At 45.8% G+C, this 21603-nt stretch overlaps 1 protein-coding gene across 1 annotated transcript in view; it reads left to right on the forward strand.

The window, feature by feature from the left end:
* POM121C (POM121 transmembrane nucleoporin C) overlaps window positions 1–21603 on the forward strand; it is a 68107-nt gene that overhangs the window by 10181 nt on the left and 36323 nt on the right. Inside the window, exons 3-4 of the mRNA XM_024249521.3 lie at window positions 1074–1200; window positions 1463–1572. The gene's annotated coding sequence lies outside the window, so the exon portion shown is untranslated. The remainder of the gene's footprint in view (window positions 1–1073; window positions 1201–1462; window positions 1573–21603) is intronic.

Genomic DNA, 21603 nt, shown 5'->3' on the forward strand with positions numbered 1-21603 from the left:
ACTGTAGCCTTGACCTCCCAGGCTCAAGCCGTCCTCCTGCCTTAGCCTCCCAGGTAGCTGGAACTACAGGCATGAGCCATGATGCCCAGCCAATTTTTTAAAAAAATTTTATTTTTAGCAGAGATGAGGTCTTACTATGTTGCCCAACCTGGTCTCGAACTCCTGAGCTCAAATGATCTTCCCATCTTGGCCTCCCAAAGTGCTAGGATTATAGGCATGAGCCACCACGCCCAGCCCCAACCTCTTCAAAATTGAAGCTGCTTCATGTTTGCCATTGGTACTTTTTACACCTCATCATATTCTTCTTCCCCTTCATCCCATAGAATACACAATTCATCTTCAAGGACTTCAAGTTAACTGAGTCTGTGAAGCCTAACTGATGGCTTAAAGTTAAAATAATTTGATCCTCTTTTGTTAAATCATTCTGCACCTTGTCTGCATTACTCTAATAACAGCTTTGGGCATTCATTAATTTAACGAATATTTATTGCTGCAAGATTGAGATGTTTGAGATAAAACTCAGCCATGCAGATAGCCAGAGGCCACTGGCTATGAGAATAAAAGAGCCAAAAGAACAAGGAGCTGAAACTAAGTGAGAGCCCCAGAGCAGTGAGTTAGGAAGAAGAAGACCAGGAACTGAGTGGTAGGTGCTTCAACATGAAGAGGTCCAGGAGAAGTGGAGGGCCTGGCAGTGAAGAAGACTAAAAGAAGTGACAAGGAGTAAAATGCTTGTGTTTGTTTACGTGTTTATCTCCTTATTAGGTTGTCTGCTTTCTGAGGGCAGCCATGGTATTTCACTCATCTCATATCCCCAAAACTCAGTTCAGTTGCAAAATAGGAGCTCAGTTGTGTTTTGGGTTTTTATTTTTGTGGGGTAATATATATTTTATATATATATATCCCCAAAGGATATATGTTTCCTGTATGATTTCCAGTATGATTTCCCTTCCGTAATCTGTAACATAAAATAAGGTATGCAATGTTCATGGTTAACTTTACGAGTGAGCTTTGTAAAATGTTATCCCCCTATCCCTTTTCCGTATCTCCCAATTCTGATCATGTTGCCATTACAGGGGCCAGTGTCATTCAAAGATGTGGCTGTGGATTTCACCCAGGAGGAGTGGCAGCAACTGGACCCTGATGAGAAGATAACATACAGGGATGTGATGTTGGAGAACTACAGCCATCTAGTTTCTGTGGGTGAGGATAGCTTGCTTTCTGAATGCTCTCAGTTGAATGGGGTTTTATCCTTGAGTTTGAAGAAATAAGCGATGACACCATTTAATTCCTTGTGGGCACTAGCTGGAGTGTTTATATTATTCTTCATTGAAAGGTTCTAACTTTGATAAGGTAAAAAATGGAGCATTTCTGTTATGCAGCTTATGAGGTGGCAATGTCTTGTACTTCGGAGATTCTGAAGCCAAGCAGCTTGCCCAAGTCCTTCTTCTTTTCCCATTAACAGGATATGATATCACCAAGCCAAACATCATCATGGAGTGGAGATGAAGGAAGTGGAGCAGGGAGAGGAGCCGTGGATAATGGAAGGTGAATTTCCATGTCAACATAGTCCAGGTAAGTTAGTAGATTATCACATGTTAAAAAACACTCATCCCAGACCTTTGGGAGTGACTAAAGAGTTGTTTATATGTACTCGATACCCTCAGTAACACCTCCCAACCCCCAAATATCACTTTCCTTCCCGCACACATACGTGAACTCTTTTGTTTATTTTATATTTGATTTACATTGGTAGGGATTTTTTCATTCTAACCTATACTGGGGACCCATTCACTTCCTCTTTCTCCAGCATTATTGGTAACTTATTTACTCCCTCGCCATTACAGAATTGTTGTGGGCTCTTTGTTTGTTTGTTTGTATTTTGGAGACGGAGTCTTGTTCTGTCACCCAGGCTGGTGTGCACTGGTATGATCTCAGTTCACTCCAACCATCGCCTCCCAGGTTCAAGCGATTCTCCTTCCTCAGCCTCCCAAGTAGCTGGGATTTCAGGCACATGCCACCACGCCTGGCTAATTTTTGTATTTTTAGTAGAGACTGGGTTTCACCATGTTGGCCATGCTGGTCTTGAACTTCTGGCCTCAAGTGATCCACCCACCTCAGCCTCCCAAAGCACTGAGATTACAGTCCTGAGCCACTGCTCCCGGCCTTACAGAATTGTTTTGTTTTGGGGCATTCAGAAGTCTGACATAAAAATTAACTTCAGACTTTTATGTTCATTCTTTTTATCTTCCATTTTCTTTCCTTCCTTGCTTTAAAAATACCTTGGACTTATTTTCTGCCCTCAATTTTATTTATTTCTTTAGGCATTCAGATACCAAAACCTCATCCTCCACCTGTGCTTGTGAATTGAGTCACAGCTTGTGGTGTATGTTATTTCCCCAAGTCCATGCTCAGTTATGTGATGATATAATATAGCTCTCCCTCAGCTTTCCCCTGTTTCCCCAGTGCTCATTTATGACCCGTCTGTGTGTCATTTCCCCTTCCCCATAACTGGAATCATGCTCTGTCCATAGTAGACATTCAGGAAGTGTGAATTTCATAAGGGAATGTCGGTTCCTTTTCTTGCCTTTTCAGGAGTGTCCGCCTAGAACCTGTTTTCTACTTCTTTGGTTTTCTTTCTATCTCTTAAAAGAGTTTATCTAATCTCAACTTCTAAGACCTTTTTTCCTGTGTATTTTTGCAGCTTGCCTCCAAATTGATATGTCTGACACTTTTAACCTAGTTGAATGTTTTACTTGACAACATAGCAGTACCAGTGAGATAGTTCACTTCCTTCTTTCTCAGAATGTCTGATGATAAACTGTGCACATTCCAAAATCATGAATTCTATCTACCTTCCTCCCCTCCCAGTATTTGATTGTGCTAGTCTTTTCTCCATGGTTTGTGTTCTTTGTCTTTTGTGAAATGCCGTGCAGATGGTCAGCACATTCTGTTTCTTTTGACATTAGTGTTCAGTATTCTCCCATACCTGGATTACAGTGGATCCATCTTCCATTCAAATGATCATTGTCCTTTTCCTTCATCTGCATTTTACTTGCCCAGATAATATATATTTTCCCTCCCTTTCTTCCTCCCCTCCCCTCCCCTCCCTTGCTCCCTCCCTCCCTTCATTCCTTCCTTCCTTCCTTCCATTTTGAGATGGAGTCTCACTCTCGTCACCCAGGCTGGAGTGCAATGGCATGATCTCGGCTCACTGCAGCCTCCCCCTCTCAGGTTCAAGGGATTCTCCTGCCTCAGCCTCCCAAAGTAGCTGGGATTACAGGCGCACGCCACCATGCCTGGCTAATTTTTATATTTTTAGTAGAGACGGGGTTTCACCATATTGGTCAGGCTGGTCTCTAACTCCTAACCTTGTGATCCGCCTGCCTCGTCCTCTCAAAGTGCTGGGATTACAGGCCTGAGCCACTGTGCCCAGCCTATTTATTTATTGAGACAGAGTCTCACTCTGTCACTGAGGCTGGAGTGCAGTGGTGCAGTCTTGGCTCACGATAACCTCTGCCTCCCAGGTTCAAGTGATTCTTGTGCCTCAGCCGCCTGAGTAGCTGGGATTACAGGTGTGCACCATCACGCCCGGCCTATTTTTGTATTTTTAGTAGAGACAGGGATTCAGTCTGTTGGCCAGGAGTTCACTCTGTTGAGCTCCTGGCCTTGTGATCTGCCTGCCTCAGCTTCCCAAAGTGCTGGGATTACAGGCGTGAGCCACTACACCCGGCCCCCTTCATTTAATTTTAAATTGTGGTTAAAAAAACACCTAACATGGCTGGGTGCGGTGGCTCATGCCTTTAATCCCAGCACTTTGGGAGGCCGAGGCGGGCGGATCACGAGGTCAGGAGATCAAGACCATCCTGGCGAACACGGTGAAACCCCGTCTTTACTAAAAATACAAAAAAATTAGCCGAGCGTGGTGGTGGGCGCCTGTAGTCCTAGCTATTTGGGAGGCTGAAGCAGGAGAATGGCATGAACCCAGGGAGCGGAGCTTGCAGTGAGCAGAGATCGCACCACTGCACTCCAGCATGGGCAACAGAGTGAGACTCCGTCTCGAAAAAAAAAAAAAAACGTAACATACAATTTACCATCTTAACCATTTTTAAGTGTACAGTAATGTTAACTGTATTTGCATTGTTGAGCAATAAACTTTAGCGTTGTGCGTTGTGTGTTGGGTTTTGTCAAGCACATGACAGCGCGTGGTAGGTGTGGAGTGTGGCTTGTCAGCAAGCACTCTGGCAGGTCGTGCTTTCGCCATCTTCATCCTTGCTTCCTGTGCTCCCGCTCCCTTGGGTCCCAGGATCCCACTCCTTCGATGAAACTCAGTCTTCCGTCTCTGCTTGGTGCTCCTGCCCTGGTTTCTGCTCAACTCAGCGCCCTATCTCTGTTCCCCAAAGTTCTGTTTCTGTTCTGCGCTGCCCCCTCCCACCGCCCCCGTTTTGTCTTTTTTTTTTTTTTTTAAGAGACAAGGTCTCGGCCGGGCGTGGTGGCTCACGCCTGTAATCCCAGCACTTCGGGAGGCTGAGGCGGGCAGATCATCCGAGGTCAGGAGTTCCAGACCAGCCTGGCCAACAGAGTGAGACCCGTCTCTACTAAAAATACAAAAATTAGCTGGGCGTGGTGGCACATGCCTGTAGTCCCAGATACTTGGAGGCAGAGGCACAAGAATTGCTTGAAGCCAGGAGGCAGCAGTTGTGGTGAGCAGAGAACGCGCCACTGCACTCCAGCCTGGGCAACAGAGCGAGACTCTGTCTTAAATAAATAAATAAAGACTCTTTCTAGAGAGAGAAAGAGAGAGAGAGAGAGAGAGATCTCCATCTCTGTCGCCCAGGCTGGGAGTGCAGAGGTGCTATCATGGCTCACTGCAGCCTCCAACTCCTGGACTCAAGAGATCCTCCACACCACCTTCCAAGTAGCTGGGACTACAGGTGTGCACAGCTGACCACGCCTGGCTCATTTTTAAAGTTTTTTTGTAAAAATGGGGTGTCCCTATGTTGCCCAGGCTGGAGTGCAGTGGCGTGATCATAGCTCATGGCAGCTTCAAACTCCTGGGCTCAAGCAACCCTCCCACCTCAGCTTCCGCATAGCTGGGACTACACGCCTGCCCACTGCGCCCAGCTAATTTTTAAAAATCTTCTGTAGAAGTGGAGTCTTGCTGTGTTGCTCAGGCTGGTCTCCAACTCCAGACGTCAAGCCGTCCTCCCACCTCTACCTTCCAAAGTGTTGGGATTACAGGCATGAGCCACAGCACCCAGCCTGTCTGTTCTGGACACACTTGGAGCACATCTTGCTCTTCCACACCATCGCAATGACCAGGGTTGTCCAGATGGCTCCTAAAGGCTCCCAAAGGCTCCCAACAGGGCATATCATGTGAGGACTGCATTTCATCTGTTTGTAGGATAGTTGTATGAACCTTTTTCATACCTCAGACCCTGTCTAAATCTGAAGTGGTGGTATTTGCTTCCTCTCCCAGCCTTTCACCTCCTGTGCGTTCACTAAATTCACCAGTTACTAAGGCATGAAACTGACAGATTTTACTCTGAACGTCCTCTTTCTTCTGGGAGGTGCCAGGTCCTAGACAGCTGTGTCCATTTTTCTGTTCTTTGCATTCTCACTGCTCTCCCCCGGCCCCTCCTTCTGTACTTTAGCTTGCCTATTGCAACAGTCTTCTCTTTGGTCCTCCTGATTGCCATCTCCTTCTGTCATCATTCAGTCTACCCATTCTCTTGAGACTAACCTTCCTAAAGCATGGATCTAAATATATCATTTAGGCCAGGCGCAGTGGCTCACACCTGTAATCCCAGCACTGTGGGAGGTGGAGGCAGTCGGATCACCTGAGTTCAGGAGTTCGAGACCACCCTGGCCAACCCGTCTCTACTAAATATAGAAAAATTAGCCAGGCATGGTGGCACACGCCTGTAATCCCAGCTACTCCAGAAGCTGAGGCAGGACAATCACTTGAACCCAGGAGGCAGAGGCTGCAGTGAGCCGAGATCGTGCCACTGCACTCCAGCCTGGGCAACAGAGCAAGACTCTGTCTCAAAAAATAATAATAAACAAAATAAAATATATGTGTCAAATGGTGACAATTACTGTGAGGAGAAAAAACTTCCTTGGGAGTGGGAAGTGATTACTTTTTATAAGGTGGTTGAAAAAGGCCTCACTGAGAAGATACTTAGAGAGCTGCAGGAGGTGGAGAGAGAGCCATGCTTATCTCCAAAGGAACAGCATTCCAGAGAGGAATATGCATGGCATGTTTAGAACAGCAGAAAAAGCCAATGAGGCTGGAGCGAAGTTCAGCAAAGGCAAAGGCGGAGAGAGTTGAGATCCAAGAGGGAGCAGGGAGTCATGTCACGCTTTGATGGGGATCGTAAGGACTGTCTTTTACTCTGAATAAAATGGGAATCTTTGCAGGTTGAACAGAGGACTAATGAGATTCAACTTAGTGTTTTTAAAAAGATCTCTCTGGCCTCTCTGTTGAGAATGGTTCATAGGAGAACTCTGGTCAGAACAGGGGTCCTGGTTATAAGACAGCACTCCAGGCAAGACCAGCCAGAGGTGTGGATGAGAGAGGCGGCCGTAGATACAAGTGGTCACATGCAGGATGTATTTTGAAAGTAGACCTGGCCAGGTGTGGTGGCTCAGGCCTGTAATCCCAGCACTTTGGGAGGCCAAGGCAGGAGGATCACTTGAGCCCAGGAGTTCAAGACTAGCCTGGGCAACATAGCAAGACCCTGTCTCTAAAAAAATAAAAAATTAGCTGGGTTTGGTGGTTCGTGCCTGTAGTCCCAGGGACTTGGGAGGCTGAGGTGAGAGAATCGCTTTAGCCTGGGAAGTCATGGCTGCAGTGAGCTGTGATCACGCCACTGCACTCCAGCCTGGGCAACAGAGCAAGACCCTGTCTAGGAAAAAAAAAAAAAGAAAGTAGACCCAAAAGATTTGCAGAAGCTTTGCATGCAGTGTGTAAGAGAAAGAGAGGAGTCAAGGATGACTCCAGGATTTTTGTTACATGAACTTTAATGGAGTTGTATTTATTGAGTTGGCAAAGACTGCAGGAGAAACCAGTTTGGTGGGAGAGTGCAAAATTGGGAATTTGGTCTTGCACATGTTAAGTTTATTTTTTGCTTTAAAAAAAATTTTAATGCTTTAAAAATAAATAGACAGATGGGGTCTCACTCAGTTGCCCAGGCTGGTCTCAAACTCCTGGGCTCAAGCAATCCTCCCGTCTTGACCTCCCAAAGTGTTGGGATTATAGGCATGACCCACTGCACCTGGCTTTGCACATGTTAAGTTTGAGGTGTTAAGTTTGAGATGTTAAGTTTGGGAGGCTGAGGTGGGGAGATCACCTGAGGTCAGGAGTTTGAGACCAGCCTGGCCAACATGGCAAAACCCTGTCTCTACTAAAAATACAAAAAATTAGCCAGGTGTAGTGGCAGGCGCCTGTAATCCCAGGTACTTGGGAGGGTGAGGCAGGAGAATCGCTTGAACCCGGGAGGTAGAGGTTGCAGTGAGCCAAGATTGCGCCACTGCACTCCAGCCTGGGCGACAGAGTGAGACTGTCTCAAAAAAAAAAAAAAAAAAAAAAAAAAAAGCTGGAGTCTTCAATGTGGAAACAGAATTTGGACTTAAGAAACGGGATGAGATACCTGGGAAGGCATTGTATAGTTTGTTTCTGACTGGCGAGGGTGAGTTCTTTGAGAGGAGAGGCTCTGTTTTATTTTGTGTGTTTCTGTGTTTCTTTTCTTTTGTTTTTTTTTTAGAGAGAGTCTCTGTTGCCCATGTTGGGGTGCAGTTGCACCATCTCAGCTCACTGCAACCTCCGCCTCCTCGGTTGAGGCAATTCTTCTGCCTCAGCCCCCAAGTAGCTGGGGATTATAGGCGCCCACCACCATACCTGGCTAATTTTTTTGTATTTTTAGTACAGATGGGGTTTCATCATGTTGGTCAGGCTGCTCTCGAACTCCTGACCCCAGGTGATCTGCCCACCTTGGCCTCCCAAAGTGCTGGATTACAGGCGTGAGCCACCGTGCCTGGCCTATTTTGTGTGTTTCTGATACCCCCTAGCACAGTTCCTCACACATAGGTAGGTGCTCAATGAGTGCTTATTATACTGAGCAGGGACTTTGTGATGCAAATGACTGTATCCCCAATACATAGCACAGAGTGGTACCCAGCAAATATTTGACGAATAAATGTATTTGAATAAAGTGGAGAAATGTTAACTGCCATGGGAAATGTTGGAGACGGGTATTCCAGATCATGATTTCTCTCAAGATCACTCACCTGGTCACCATCACAGGATTTATTCTGCCTGCTTTATATTACTTTTTTTTTTTTTTTTTTTTTTTTTGAGACAGAATCTCACTCTGTTGCCCAGGCTGGAGTGCAGTGGCGCGGTCTCGATTCACTACAAGCTCCGCCTCCAGGGTTCACACCATTCTCCTACCTCAGCCTCCCGAGTAGCTGGGACTACCGGCACGTGCCACCACACCCGGCTGGTTTTTTTGTATTTTTCGTAGAGACGGGGTTTCACTGTGTTAGCCAGGATGGTGTCGATCTCCTGACCTCGTGATCCACCCGCCTTGGCCTCCCAAAGTGCTGGGGTTACAGGCGTGAGCCACTGCACCCGGTGCTTTATATTAAATTTAAACATACTTGAGCACCAGATTTTTATGCTTTTCTCTACAGTCGTCATATGAGTGAAGGTGGTAATGTGGGACGCAGTGTTTTCTAAACCTGGCCAAACTTTGACCATCTGGTGAGCTTTTGGCATTTTCAGAATATTAGGCATCACTCCAAAACCTACTGAATCAGAATCTTAGGGGTTGTGCCCTGGAGAATTATTTTTTAAAAGCTTGCTAGGTGCTTCTGATTTAGTTCGTTCTCTGATGGCATTTGGATAATCAGTAGTCCTAAGGGCCCAGGCCCTGCTCTGTCATTGACTATCATTTTGAGTGAGTCATTTGATCTCTGGGTCTTTTTCCCACTTATAAAAAATGAGGGTGAGAGCTGGGTGCCTGGATTTGTTTGTAATATTTAATCTCATTTTGTTGCATATGGGGTCTGTGCTAATAGCCTCCCTTTTATTCCTAATGCTGGCCATTTGCATCCTCTCTCTTTGATTTTTTTTTTTTTTTTTTGATTAGTCTGGCTAGGGATTTCTTATTTTTAATTGATCTTTTCAAAGAGCCAACATTTGGTTTAATTGATTTTTTAAATGTTTCTATTTTAACTTCACTGATTTCTACTCTTACATTAATTTTTTTTTTTAATTTTTATTTTTTGAGATAGAGTCTTGCTCTGTCACCCAGGCTGGAGTGCAGTGGCACGATCTTGGCTCACTGCAACCTCCGCCTCCTGGGTTCAAGTGATTCTCCTGCCTCAGCTCAGGAGTAGCTAGGATTACAGGCACATGCCACCACACCTAGCTAATTTTTGTATTTTTAGTAGAGACGGAGTTTTACCATGTTGGCCAGGCTGGTGTTGAACTCCTGGCCTTAAGTGATATGCCCACCTCAGCCTCCCAAAGTGCTGGGATTGTAGGCGTGAGCCACCACTCCCAGCCTGCTCTTTTTTTTTTTTTTTTGGTGAGATGGAGATTTACTCCTGTTGCCCAGGCTGAAGTGCAACAGCATGATCTCGGCTCACCGCATCCTCCGCCTCCCCGGTTTAAGCGATTCTCCTGCCTCAGCCTCCCAGGTTTAAGCAATTCTCCTGCCTCAGCCTCCCAAGTAGCTGGGATTACAGGCATGTGTCACCACGCCTGGCTAATTTTGTATTTTTTTAGTAGAGATGGGGTTTCACTGTGTTGCCCAGGCTAATCTCGAACTCCTGACCTCAGGTAATCTGCCCACCTCGGCCTCCCAAAGTGCTAGGATTACAGGCATGAGCCACTGTGCCTGACCTCAGCCTGCTCTTATATTAATTCTGTTTCCTTCTTTCTGCTTGTTTTGTGGTTATTTTGCTCTTCTTTTTCTAGTTTCTTAAAGTAGAAGCTCAGATTCTTAAAAAAATTTTTTTTTTCATTGCTTCTCTAAGCATTTAGGGCTACGAATTTACCTAAAGTTTACTTTGGCTGCATCTCACATGATTTGGCGTTTTTTTTTAAGAGATGGCATCTCCCTTTGTTGCCCAGGTCAGACTGCAGTGGTGCAATCATAGCTCATTGAAGCCTCAAACTCCTGGGCTCCAGGAATCCTCCCACCACAGTCTCTCAAATACTTGGGACTACAGGTATGCACCACCATGCCCAGCTGACAGGTTTTTATATGTTTTTTTTTTTTTAATTGAGGTGAAAGTCACACACCTTTTTTTTTTTTTTTTTTTTTTTTGAGACGGTCTCACTCTGTTGCCTGTGCTGGAGTGCAGTGGTGTGATTATAGCTCTCTGCAGCCTTTAATTCCTGGGCTCAAGCAATCCTCCCACCTCATCCTGAGTAGCTAGGACTCAGGCTAATTTTTTTTTTTTTTTGAGACGGAGTCTTGCTCTGTGGCCCAGGCTGGAGTGCAGTGGTGTGATCTCGGCTCACTGCAACCTCCACCTCCCGGGTTCAAGCGATTCTCCTGCCTCAGCCTCCGGAGTAGCTGGGATTACAGGTGCCCGCCACCGTGCCTGGCTCATTTTTGTCTTTTCAGTAGAGACGGGGTTTCACCATCTTGGCCAGGCTGGTCTCGAACTCCTGGCTTCAAGTGATCCGCCCGCCTCAGCCTCCCAAAGTGCTGGGATTATAGGCGTGAGCCACCGCACCCGGCCCAGTCTGTACAGCTTTGCCCTAGGCTTTACTCCCTGCCTGCAGGGAGGATGGAGAGAAGCCACAGATGAAAGCTCAGCATCCTTTCTCAGGTCTATTCTGAGAATGTGCTCTGCACTCAGCATGTGCATGGCTACTGAAATTCCATAGTACACATGGGCAGGTCCGAATTTCAGTACCCAAATTTTCCATGAAAACTCTCCACAGCTTCTTCTCCCATGCTGTCAGCACACCTCTAGTTTGCCTCAACTGTAATCTTTTGCCTAGGCATCAGCAGGGTATGCATTTGATTTACAGTGTTTTCAAGGAATACCCTCTGTGTAGCCACGTTTCTGCCCTGCATGAGTTCTGGGTTAGGTGAAACAAAAGCAGCTGCCCTGTATCAGTTCTTTTGGCAGCCCTCGGGCAGCTGAGAACAGGAAAACACAATGCTTTGAGAATAAGGTCTGCTCTGCTGCCTTCAATACCAGAAACCACACTGGGAATGTGGGCTGCCATCTTCAAGGCTCCCACTGAACTATGGAAGGCTGTGGGGCAAGGGCAAGTAAAAAAACCCAGTTTTCCTACCATTTTGAAGTTGCTTTTTTCTTGATTTAGTGTTCATTTGGAGTATTAGTCAGTTTTCACACTGCTGGAAAGAACTGCCTGAGCCTGGGTAATTTATAAAGAAAGGAGGTTTAATTGATTCACAGTTCCACTTGGCTGGGGAGGTCTCAGGAGACTTACAATCATGGTGGAAAACGAAGGAGAAGCAAGTACCCTCTTCACTGGGTGGCAGGAGAGAGGAGAGAGTGCGGGGGAAACTGCCACTTAAAAACCATCAGATCTCGTGAGAACTCCCTCACTATCACGAGAACAGCATGGGGTGAACCGCGCCCGTGATCCAATCACCTTCCACCAGGTCCCTCCTTGACCCCTGAGGATTACAATTCAGGATGAGATGTGTGTGGGGACAAAGAGCCACATCAGATGATTTGGTGATTGTAAACCTTTGATTATTTTTCTACAGTTCTCATGAAGTTCATTCAGACAGTTTTGCTTGGTTTATCAATGTTTCTGTGGGGGGATGGGGACTTGGAGCTACCTACTCTGCCATTTTTGCTGATATCAGTCAACATGTTATATTTTCACTTTTAAATAATTCAATATGTTTTCCAGTTTCCCTTGCGACTTACTCTTTGACCCATGAATTATTTAGAAGTGTATTTAATTTCCATGTGTTTAGAGATTTTCTGGTTTCTTTTTTAAATTGATTTAGTTTAATTATTTTACGGTCACAGAATGTATTTTGTATGATTTCAATTATTTTACATTTCTTCAGATTTGTTTTGGCCGGGCATGGTGGCTCACACCTGTAATCCCATCACTTTGGGAGGCTGAGGCAGGTGGATCACCTGAGGTCAGGAGTTTGAGACCAGCCTGGCCAACATGGCAAAACCCCGTCTCAAAAACACAAAAATTAGCCAGGCGTGGTGGTGCATGCCTGTAATCCCAGCTACTCGGAAGCTGAGGCAGGAAAATTGCTTGAACCCAGAGGCGGAGGTTGCAGTAAGCCGACTGCACCTCTGCACTCCAGCCTGGGGGACAGAGACTCCATCTCAAAAAAAGATTTGTTTTATGACCCAGGTTCTGGTAAATCTTGCTGAATCTTCCATGAGCAAAGAATGTGTACCCTGCTGTTGGTGTGTGAAGTCTCCTGTAAATGTCAGGTTCCATTGATTGATAATGATGTTCAGTTATTGTATTGTTTGCTGATTTTCTTTGCTGTTTTTTTCCTGTGAATGGTCTAAGCTTCCTATTTCCTGTTTCTTTATATATTTTATAGTTTTTTGTTGAGAACGTTGCATTTTAAGTGTTACAATGTAATGACCCTCAAAATGTGATTCTCTCAGTCACCTGGGATTGCTGGGTTTTGCTTGTTGAGGTCTGGAGCTCTCCTTTTGTTACTTTTCCAAACTATTTTTGCAAAGTGTTTCTTCCTTGTGCTTGTGTGGTCACTGAAATTTGTTTCATTATCTCTGCAGTCAGCCAGCCACCTAACATAGATTTCCTTAAATAGGTGGCTTTAAATGGGGTGGGGCAGAGGAGGATTTTGTCTCTTTAATAAAATCTTCTGAAGGATGTCCCTGGGGAAGCCACTGTTGCTGAGAGGGCCAAATAAACCAAGGCAAGCATCTGTGCTGGTCCTCAGAGACCCATCGGACCCACCAAAGTGCAGAACCCACGGTTTTGGAGGACAGAGTTCCGCTGCTCGCCCTGGCATCAGCCAGCTGCTTCGGGAACTCAGGCTCAGGAATGGGGGAGTGTTGGCTGGTTGGCACATGCCACTCACTCGTGAAGATCAGCAAGCTCTCCCTTCATTGTTTAAGTATGTCTCTGGTTGTTAGGAGTTTCTGGTCATGTTTCAGAGTTCCAAAAGAGCTGATTCCAATCACTCTTTCTAGCTCAGTGGTTGCTTCAGTGAAGGGACTGATCTCTACACTACAGCTTCCTACTCTGCCATCTTATGTGACTATTGATATTTATTTATTTATTCATTTATTGAGACAGAGTCTTACTCTGTTGGCTGGAATGCAGTGGTGCAGTCACGGCTCACTGCAGCCTTGACCTCCTGGGCTTGAGTGATTCTCTCACCTCAGCCTCCTGAGTAGCTGGGACTATAGGTATGTGCCACCATGCATGGCTAATCTTTTTTTTTTTATTATTCTTTTTGTAGAGATGGGGTCTCGCTATCATGCCCAGGCTGGTCTCAAACTCCTGAGCTCCAGTGATTCTCCCCGCCTCAGCCGCCTAACATGCTGGGATTACAGGCATAAGCTACCACACTTGGCCATGAGTCATTTTTAAAAAAACAGATTCCAACAACCTTTTTGATTGCTGTGTTTAGAAGATTTATATTTAATTTTGGACGGGTTTTTATTATCTATTTTCTACTTGTTCCCTCTGGGTTTTTTTATACCTGTTTCCCTTTTGTTGCCTTTTTATGGGGTACTTGGACATTTCTTAGTATGCCATTTAACTTCATATGCCATGCTAAATCTTAATTCAGTATGCCATTTAGTATATATTTTTGTATAGGATTTTATAGGTGGCTGTAGAGATTATATTATACATACTTATGATCATTGGCTAGTATCAACCTTTTACCAGTTCAAGTGGAATGTAGAAACTCTACCGCTTTCTAGGCCCCTCTGCCCTTCTTTATGGTATTGTTGTCTTGAGTATCACCTCTACATACATTGAGAACCACGTGAGATAATGTTATGATTTTGCTTTCACCCATCAAATATAATTTTTAAATTCGAGATTATATTCACCCAGATATTTACCCTCTTATTGCTTTTTTAAATTTCTTTTTTTTTTAATTTAATTTTTATACTTTTTCTTCTGAAAAAAGTCTCTCTGGATTTTTCTTCATTTCTTTTTTTTTGAGACAGTCTCACTCCGTCGCCCAGGCTGGAGTGCACTGGTGTGATCTCAGCTCACTGCAACCTCCACCTCCCTAGTTCAAGTGATTCTCCTGCCTCAGCCTCCCGAGTAGCTGAGATTGCAGGCATGCACCACCATGCCTGGCTAATTTTTATATTTTTATAAAATATAAATGGGGTTTATATTTATATTTAGATGGGGTTTCTAAATATAAATATAATAGAGATGGGGTTTCACCATGTTGGCCAAATTGGTCTTGAGCTCCTGACCTCAAGTGATCCTCCTGCCTTAGCCTCCCAAAGTACTGGTATTACAGGCGTGAGCCACCACGCCCAGCCTCTTCAGATGTTTTTTGGGCACTGCACTCTTTTTCCTCTCCTTCTGGGAATTCAGTGACATGAATGTTAGAGCTTTTGCTGTTGTCTCATTGTTCATTTTTTTTTTTTCTATTTGTTTTCTCTCTGTTGGTCAAACAGGATTATTTCTATGTAATTTTTTTTTCTTATGGCAAGATTGTTATGATACAGATTGGATCATTTCTGCTGCTCTATCATCAAGGTCACCAATTTTTTTCTCTGTTGTATCTCCATTTTGCTATTGAGTTCACCCATTGAGTTTTTTACTTAGTTATTGTAATTTCTAGTTCTGAAATTACAATGTAGTTCTTCTGTATATCTTCAATGAGACTTTATATTTTTCAGTGTGTTTCGAAAGTGTTCATAATTACTTCTTGCGCCATTTATAAGATAGCTCATCTAAAATCCTTATGCAATAATTCCAACATCTTTGTCATCTTAGTATTACCGTCTGTTGATTGTCTTTCCTCATTCAGATTTTTTCTGGTTTTTAGTATGAGGAGTAATTTTTCTGGGTTCAGATTTTTCTGGTTCTTAGTATGAGGAATAAGTTTTAATTTTATCCTGGACACTTTGAGTGTTATGTTATGAGGCTGTAGTTTCTGTTTAAATATTCTGTATTAGCAGGCACTCAACTTGTTTAGATTCCGGATGCACTTTCTGTGGCCAGCAGGGCTCTGGTTCTAAGATCAGTTTAGTTTTCAAACTTTTTGCAGAGCTCTTCTGGCCTCCCACACCTGTGTGCAACCCAGAGGCCAGTTTGTTTTTGATTTTGTTGTTGTTCGGAGACAGGGTCTTGCTCTGTTGCCCTGGCTGGAGTGCAATGGCCCAGTCATAGCTCACTGCAGCTGTAACTTCCCAGACTCAGTCACTCCTTCTTCTCAGCCTCCTGAGTAGCTGGGACCAGAGGTACACACTACCACGCCCAGCTAATTTTTTATATTTAGTAGAGACAAGGTCTCACTCTGTTGCCCAGGCTGATCTTGAACTCCTGGGCTCAAGTGTTCCTCCCATCTCGGCCTCCCACAGTGTTGGGATTACAGGCATGAGCCACCGCACCCAGCCCTGGAGGCCAATTTGAAACCTCAGAGTATTCCACATTGCCGTTGAGCTCTCAAAGCTTTTGCTGTGTTGATCCTGGTTGTTTTCACACATGGGCACTTGGAGGGCATGGCCAGGACTTCCTACACATATTTAACCCGTTTCCCATTTAGGAAAAAAAAAGTGCAGCTTGCTGCTAGCGCTCATTTAATTTTACATAAACACACTTTTGAGGCTGAAGTAAATCTGACTGATTTTCAATATGAAAATAAAATATGAAAACTGGGTTTGGCCTTCTTCCAAGTGTACTTTCCTTCCCTTCCTTCCCTTCTTTACTGCTTTAAAGCTTTTTAATAAACTTTCACTCCTGTTCTAAAAGAAAATATATATATATAAACTGTTCTTGGAGTTATTATTAAACAGAACTTGTCTTTAATCCTAATGTAACAGAAATGTACACGACGTTATATTAGGATTAGAGAGGAATATTCTGCGGCGGGTGGGACGGGGAACGGGAAATGGGTTGGAGAATCCTTTCTTCCAGCTCCTCACTGTCTTTGAGAGAGGATGGGGTGCCACCTTCTTACTGTGATTCAATCTTGTGCAGGTTGTGGATAGTCAACAGGGCCCTTCCACAGTCTTTCCAGTGCTTGGTGGAGAGGGGAGAGATGCCACCTCTGCTTGTGTTGGCCCAAGGTGGGGAGGGTCAACAGGTCTTTGTTCCACAGTCTCTATAGTATCTGGGGCAAGGGAAGGTGCAGCTTTTTTCAGGCTGTTTTCCTAGAGTAGTGTGTGTGTAGTCAAAAGGGCACTGTCCGGCAGGGCCGCCCTTTTCCCTCTCATTTGGTTTGAAAGATGAGGCTCCTTTTGTGGGGGGCGGGGGCTGGAGGGGGCACTGGGATTTCCTGGTTGTAGACTCTGCTCTAACTGATCAGACAGAGTATATAGGAGGCCAAAGAACAAACCATCAAACCACCCTGGGAACTCACCACTGGGTCAGCCCTTCTCTTCTCTACCTTTCCAAAATTTGTTTGTTTGATTGATTGGAACGTTGCTTCATGTATGTATTTATTTATTTATTTATTTTTAATTTTTAATTGAGATGGTCTGGCTCTGTTGCCCAGGCTGGAGTGCAATGGTGCGATCTTAGCTCACTGCAGTCTCCAACTCCTGGGTTCAAGCAGTTCTCCTGCCTCAGCTTCCCGAGTAGCTGGGATTACAGGCACCCACCACCATGCCCAGCTCATGTTTGTATTATCAGTAAAGATTAGGTTTCACCATGTTGGCCAGGCTGTCTTAAACTCCTGACCTCAGGTGATCCACCTGCCTCAGCCTCCCAGAGTGCTGGGATTACGGGCATGAGCCACCGCACTCAGCTGCTTCATGTATTTTGAATAGGGGTTTTAGTTGTAATTAGAAGAGAAATATAATGGGTGTGTTTACTCCATCTCCTATGGAACTGGAAACAACATTTGGCATTGAAAATTGTTGTCTTGATAACCTTCAGGGTGTTACTTCTGATTTTAGCAGCAATACATTTTGCTTCCGTGTGATGAAACATCCTACCCATTTGCATGTTGATTGTGTCTCATGTCCCGTCTCGCAACAGGCAGTAAAACCGCATCTCCAGCCCAAAGCACCTTGCTAAAGAGCCTGCACCGCAGCCACTGTGCCTTTGCACTCCGGCTCATGCGACCTCTCCAGATCTTCTTCCTCATTTCGTCTGTTCACTGGGGCCCTCTTCTCCATGTGACTCGCCTCAGCCTTTTCCCTCCTTGCTGGACATGGAGTAGGATTATTGGGAGGATGAAATAGACGAATGCGTGTCAAGCATGTAGGAGAGCCTGTGGCACAGAAGCAGCACTCAGTACATGGTGCTGGTTGTTATAGCCCTCAGTTTTGGCATAGCCTCAGCCTCAGGTAAAAGATAACCCAAACTCCCACCAAAGTACAAGAGTCAGATTCCTGTTCACTTCTGTTTATAAATGAACTTTCTTTTTTTTTTAAGAGGCAGGGTTGCACTCTCACCCAGGCTGGAGTGCAGTGGAGCGATCATAGCTCACTGCAGCGTTGACTTCCTGGGTTCCAGGGATCCTCCTGCCTCAGCCTCCTGAGTAGCTGGGAATACAGGTTCACGCCACCATGCCCAGCTAGTTGTTGTTGTTGTTTTAGTACAGACGATCTCTGCTATGTTGCCCAGGCTAGTCTTGAACTCTTGGGCTCAAGCAGTCCTCCCTCTTTGGCCTCCCAAAGTGCTGGGAGTACAGGCGTGAGCCACTGTGCCTGGCCTGGATGAAGTTTTTCTTCACGCAGTACTCTGCACACCTTTAGTGAGTGCTCACCATGCACCATATCCTATGTGAGGGATCAAAAGATAGGCGAGATACAGCCCATGTCTTCAAAGAGAAATAGACACGCAGCACAGTGCAGTAAACTGATAGGAATGCAATGAAAATAGACACGGGAGAGCAGGGACCCCACAGGGAGAGTGGCTATATGTTTGGGGCTGAGGACAGGTTCCCAGAGGTGGTGACAGTTGGGCTGAATCTTAAAAGACAAGTGGGTTTTCTGGCCGGGCGTGGTGGCTCACACCTGTAATCCTAGCACTTTGGGAGGCCAAAGCGAGTGGATCATGAAGTCAGGAGATCGAGACCATCCTGGCCAACATGGTGAAACCCCATCTCCACTAAAACACACACACAAAATTAGCCGGGCATGGTGGTGCTTGCCTGTAGTCCCAGCTGCTTGGGAGACTGAGGCAGGGGAATCGCTTGAACCCAGGAGGCAGAGGTTTCAGTGAGCTGAGATCACGCCACTGTACTCCAGCCTGGCAACAGAGTGAGACTCCATTTCAAAAAAAGATCTAAGTGGGTTTTCCCAAGGTGAGTCCAGGCATTTCCCGCAGAAGCAGAATGAGCAAAACTTGAGAGCCACAGACCAGCAGCGGGTAATTCAGTGTCCGCGTCATCAGTGGTACATGCCTACAGCCGTGTTGAAATTGTGTCTGGAGAAGCACATGAGCCAGACTCTCCCTGATTTACAAGGCTCTTCATCATCGGGTCCCTACTTAACTCTAATTTCATCTCTTGTCTTATCTATAATTTAGTCTGATATCATGCATTAATTATTATATACACTGCACACTGATACACAACATTTATTTGAAAGACAAACCTCTTGGATGTGACTCTGGAGACAAGACCAGCAGCTCGAGACACATTCAATCCAAGGTATAAAATGGGGGAAAATCAGCTCCATCATGGTCTGAATTGAGGATAAGGCAGAAGAGCAGAGAATAGCAGATGCCCAGGTGGCAGCAACTTCACTCTTTTCCTGTGGAGTTGTGGCGTCTCCCCACCTCCACTGCATCGGGACATGCCGTGTGCTGTCTCTTTATCCATAGCTGCCTCCGGCATCAGCAGAGAAAGTCATGGGCAGATGGAGCCATGGATTAGTTCTTTTTTCCAGTCTTCCTTTACTTTATCTGGATAAGATTGGGCAGATTGAATTTGATCTTCTATATTGGGGCCAGGGAGCAGGGTGGATCTAGACCATGCAGCTTTTCCCCACTGTCACCAGTTTGGGAGCAGGGATTGGCTGCCATTGTCCTGTCCAGCCTCTGTGTTCCTGGGACACCGCTGACTGGAGGCTGCTCCTCTTCTAAGGGGGTCCGGCAGAGAAGGCACGACCCAGAGCACATGGCACCTTCTCTCTCCTCCTGCACCAGTCTCCTTGTCCTCTGTATTGTCATCACACTGAAGCAAACCATCCAACTCACCAGCCTCTCTCTGGAATCCAGTCTCATTGATTCCTTTCCCTGAAACTCTTCCTCAGTCTCCTTTTAGCCCCTTACATCCTCAGCCAAAGATCTCACTTCCTCCCAGAGGCCTTTGCTGACTGGCCCCTCAGCTAGGCTAAATCCCCATCCTGCGCTACCATGACAGCCTGTGGCAGATGCTGTTTTCTGCAGGTGGCCACAGCCCTATCTCCCATCCCACACGCTCCTCTCGTAACATGACCTTGTCACTTCTTCCATCGCGTGGTCGGGGATATGTCTCTTTTCCTTGAGCCTATGCACATCTTTGTGATTGCCCTGACCAATAAATAAAGTAGGACAGAAGCGACGCTATGAGATAGCCAGGCTGCACTGTAAAAATGTCATGCCCTTCTGCTGTGTTGTTGTGGAATGCTTGCCCTTAGAAGTAAGCTGCCGGACTGTGATGAAGCCCAAACCAGCCCAAATGGGGAGACTGCAAGGAGGGGCCACATGGACAGGTTCCAGCCCACAGGTCAGTTGAAGTCCTGGCTGACAGCCAGTATCAGCTCCTGGTTTTGTGAATGAAGATGCCTCTAAATGATTCCAGCCCCCTCCCATTGATCACACTTAGCTTCCACGTCTTCCCAGCTGAGGCCCCACATGTCGCGGACCAGAGACAAGCCAGGGCTGTTGGAATCACAGAATCCCTGATGATAATGATTGTTTTTTGCCACTATGTTTTGGATTGGTTTCTTGTGCAATTAGTAACTGAAACAGACTTTACTTCTTTATACTCATTAAGGAATGAGACTGTGTCTTTTTTTTTTTTTTTTTTTTGAGTCTGAGTTTTGCTCTTGTTGCCCAGGCTGGAGTGCAGTGGTGTGATCTCGGCTCACCACAACCTCTGCCTCCTGGGTTCAAGCGATTCTCCTGCCTCAGCCTCCCGAGTAGCTGAGATTACAGGCATGCGCCACTATATCCAGCTAATTTTGTATTTTTAGTAGAGATGGGGTTTCTCCATGTTGGTCAGGCTGGTCTCGAACTCCAGACCTCAGGTGATCTGCTTGCCTCAGCCTCCCAAAGTGCTGAGATTATAGGCGTGAGCCACCACACCTGGCCTGTATCTTTTTTTTTTTTTTTTAACTTTTTGTAGAGATAGGGTCTCGCTGTAGAGATAGGGTCTCGCTGTATTGCTGAGGATGGTCTTGAACTTCTGGCCTCAAGCGATCCTCCCACCTCAGCCTCCCAAAGTGCTGGGAGCACAAGCGTGAGCCACCATGCCTGGCCTGACACTGTCTTCAGTGTTTGTTGGTGTTTCCTGTGTTGCACAAAGCAGGTGGTGGTAGTAGGTGCACCGTCAATAATGAGTTTGTGAGTAGAAGGTGTGTGTTTCTCCTTTTCGTGTGGGTGTCACAGTTGGTGTCTGTGCGCCTGGAAGCACACACCTGTTTCTGCTTCCAGAGTTGTCTCTGGCCTGCAGTTCTGTGCTTCCCAGCTTGATCCATTCCTCTCCAGGAATCTCCTCTCCCTCCCCACCCTGACCCACCTATTGGTGAGAGATGCAACTGACTGTTTCTGCCACATTTTTTACTTACAGGTGGTACCTGTGTTATTCCCTCCACCTCTGCAGGGAAGAGGGTGAAGAAATGAGAGGCTAGGGGTTCCAAACACAAACTTGACCCATTTTGCCATTTTGTTAGCAACAATCTTGAGAGAATCAATACAAACTTTAGGTAGCTTGATACTTTGCCCTTCAGGACAGTTCTTCCCTGGTAATGTTAGATTGTCGGGGTTAACCATTACTGCGCCATTACGGATGAGCTTCGGCTGCCCTCTAGTGGCAGCAGCAACCTGGATCTCAGGAACAAAGATCATTCTAGCATTGGGACCAGCTTTGTGTCGTGAGTATGTCATCACTGCCTGCCATATTACCTGGCATCTATTTGGAGCTAATAACTAACTAATATTGATGAACAAAGTAGCCAACATGCACTGTTTTTTGTTTTTGAGACGAGTCTCACTTGCCTAGGCAAGTGGCACGATCTCGGCTCCTCCTCTGCCTCCCACCTCCCAGGTTCAAGCGATTCTTCTGCCTCATCTTCCCTAGTAGCTGGGATTACAGGTGTGCACCACTACACCCGGCTAAATTTTTTGTATTTTTAGTAGAGACAGGGTTTCCCCATGTTGGCCAGGCTGGTCTTGAACTCCTGACCTCAGGTGATCTGCCTGCCTTGGCCTCCTCCCAAAGCACTGGGATTACAGGCGTG

Source organism: Pongo abelii, chromosome 6, assembly GCF_028885655.2.
Source record: "Pongo abelii isolate AG06213 chromosome 6, NHGRI_mPonAbe1-v2.0_pri, whole genome shotgun sequence".
In the NCBI taxonomy this organism is placed as follows: Eukaryota; Metazoa; Chordata; class Mammalia; order Primates; family Hominidae; genus Pongo; species Pongo abelii.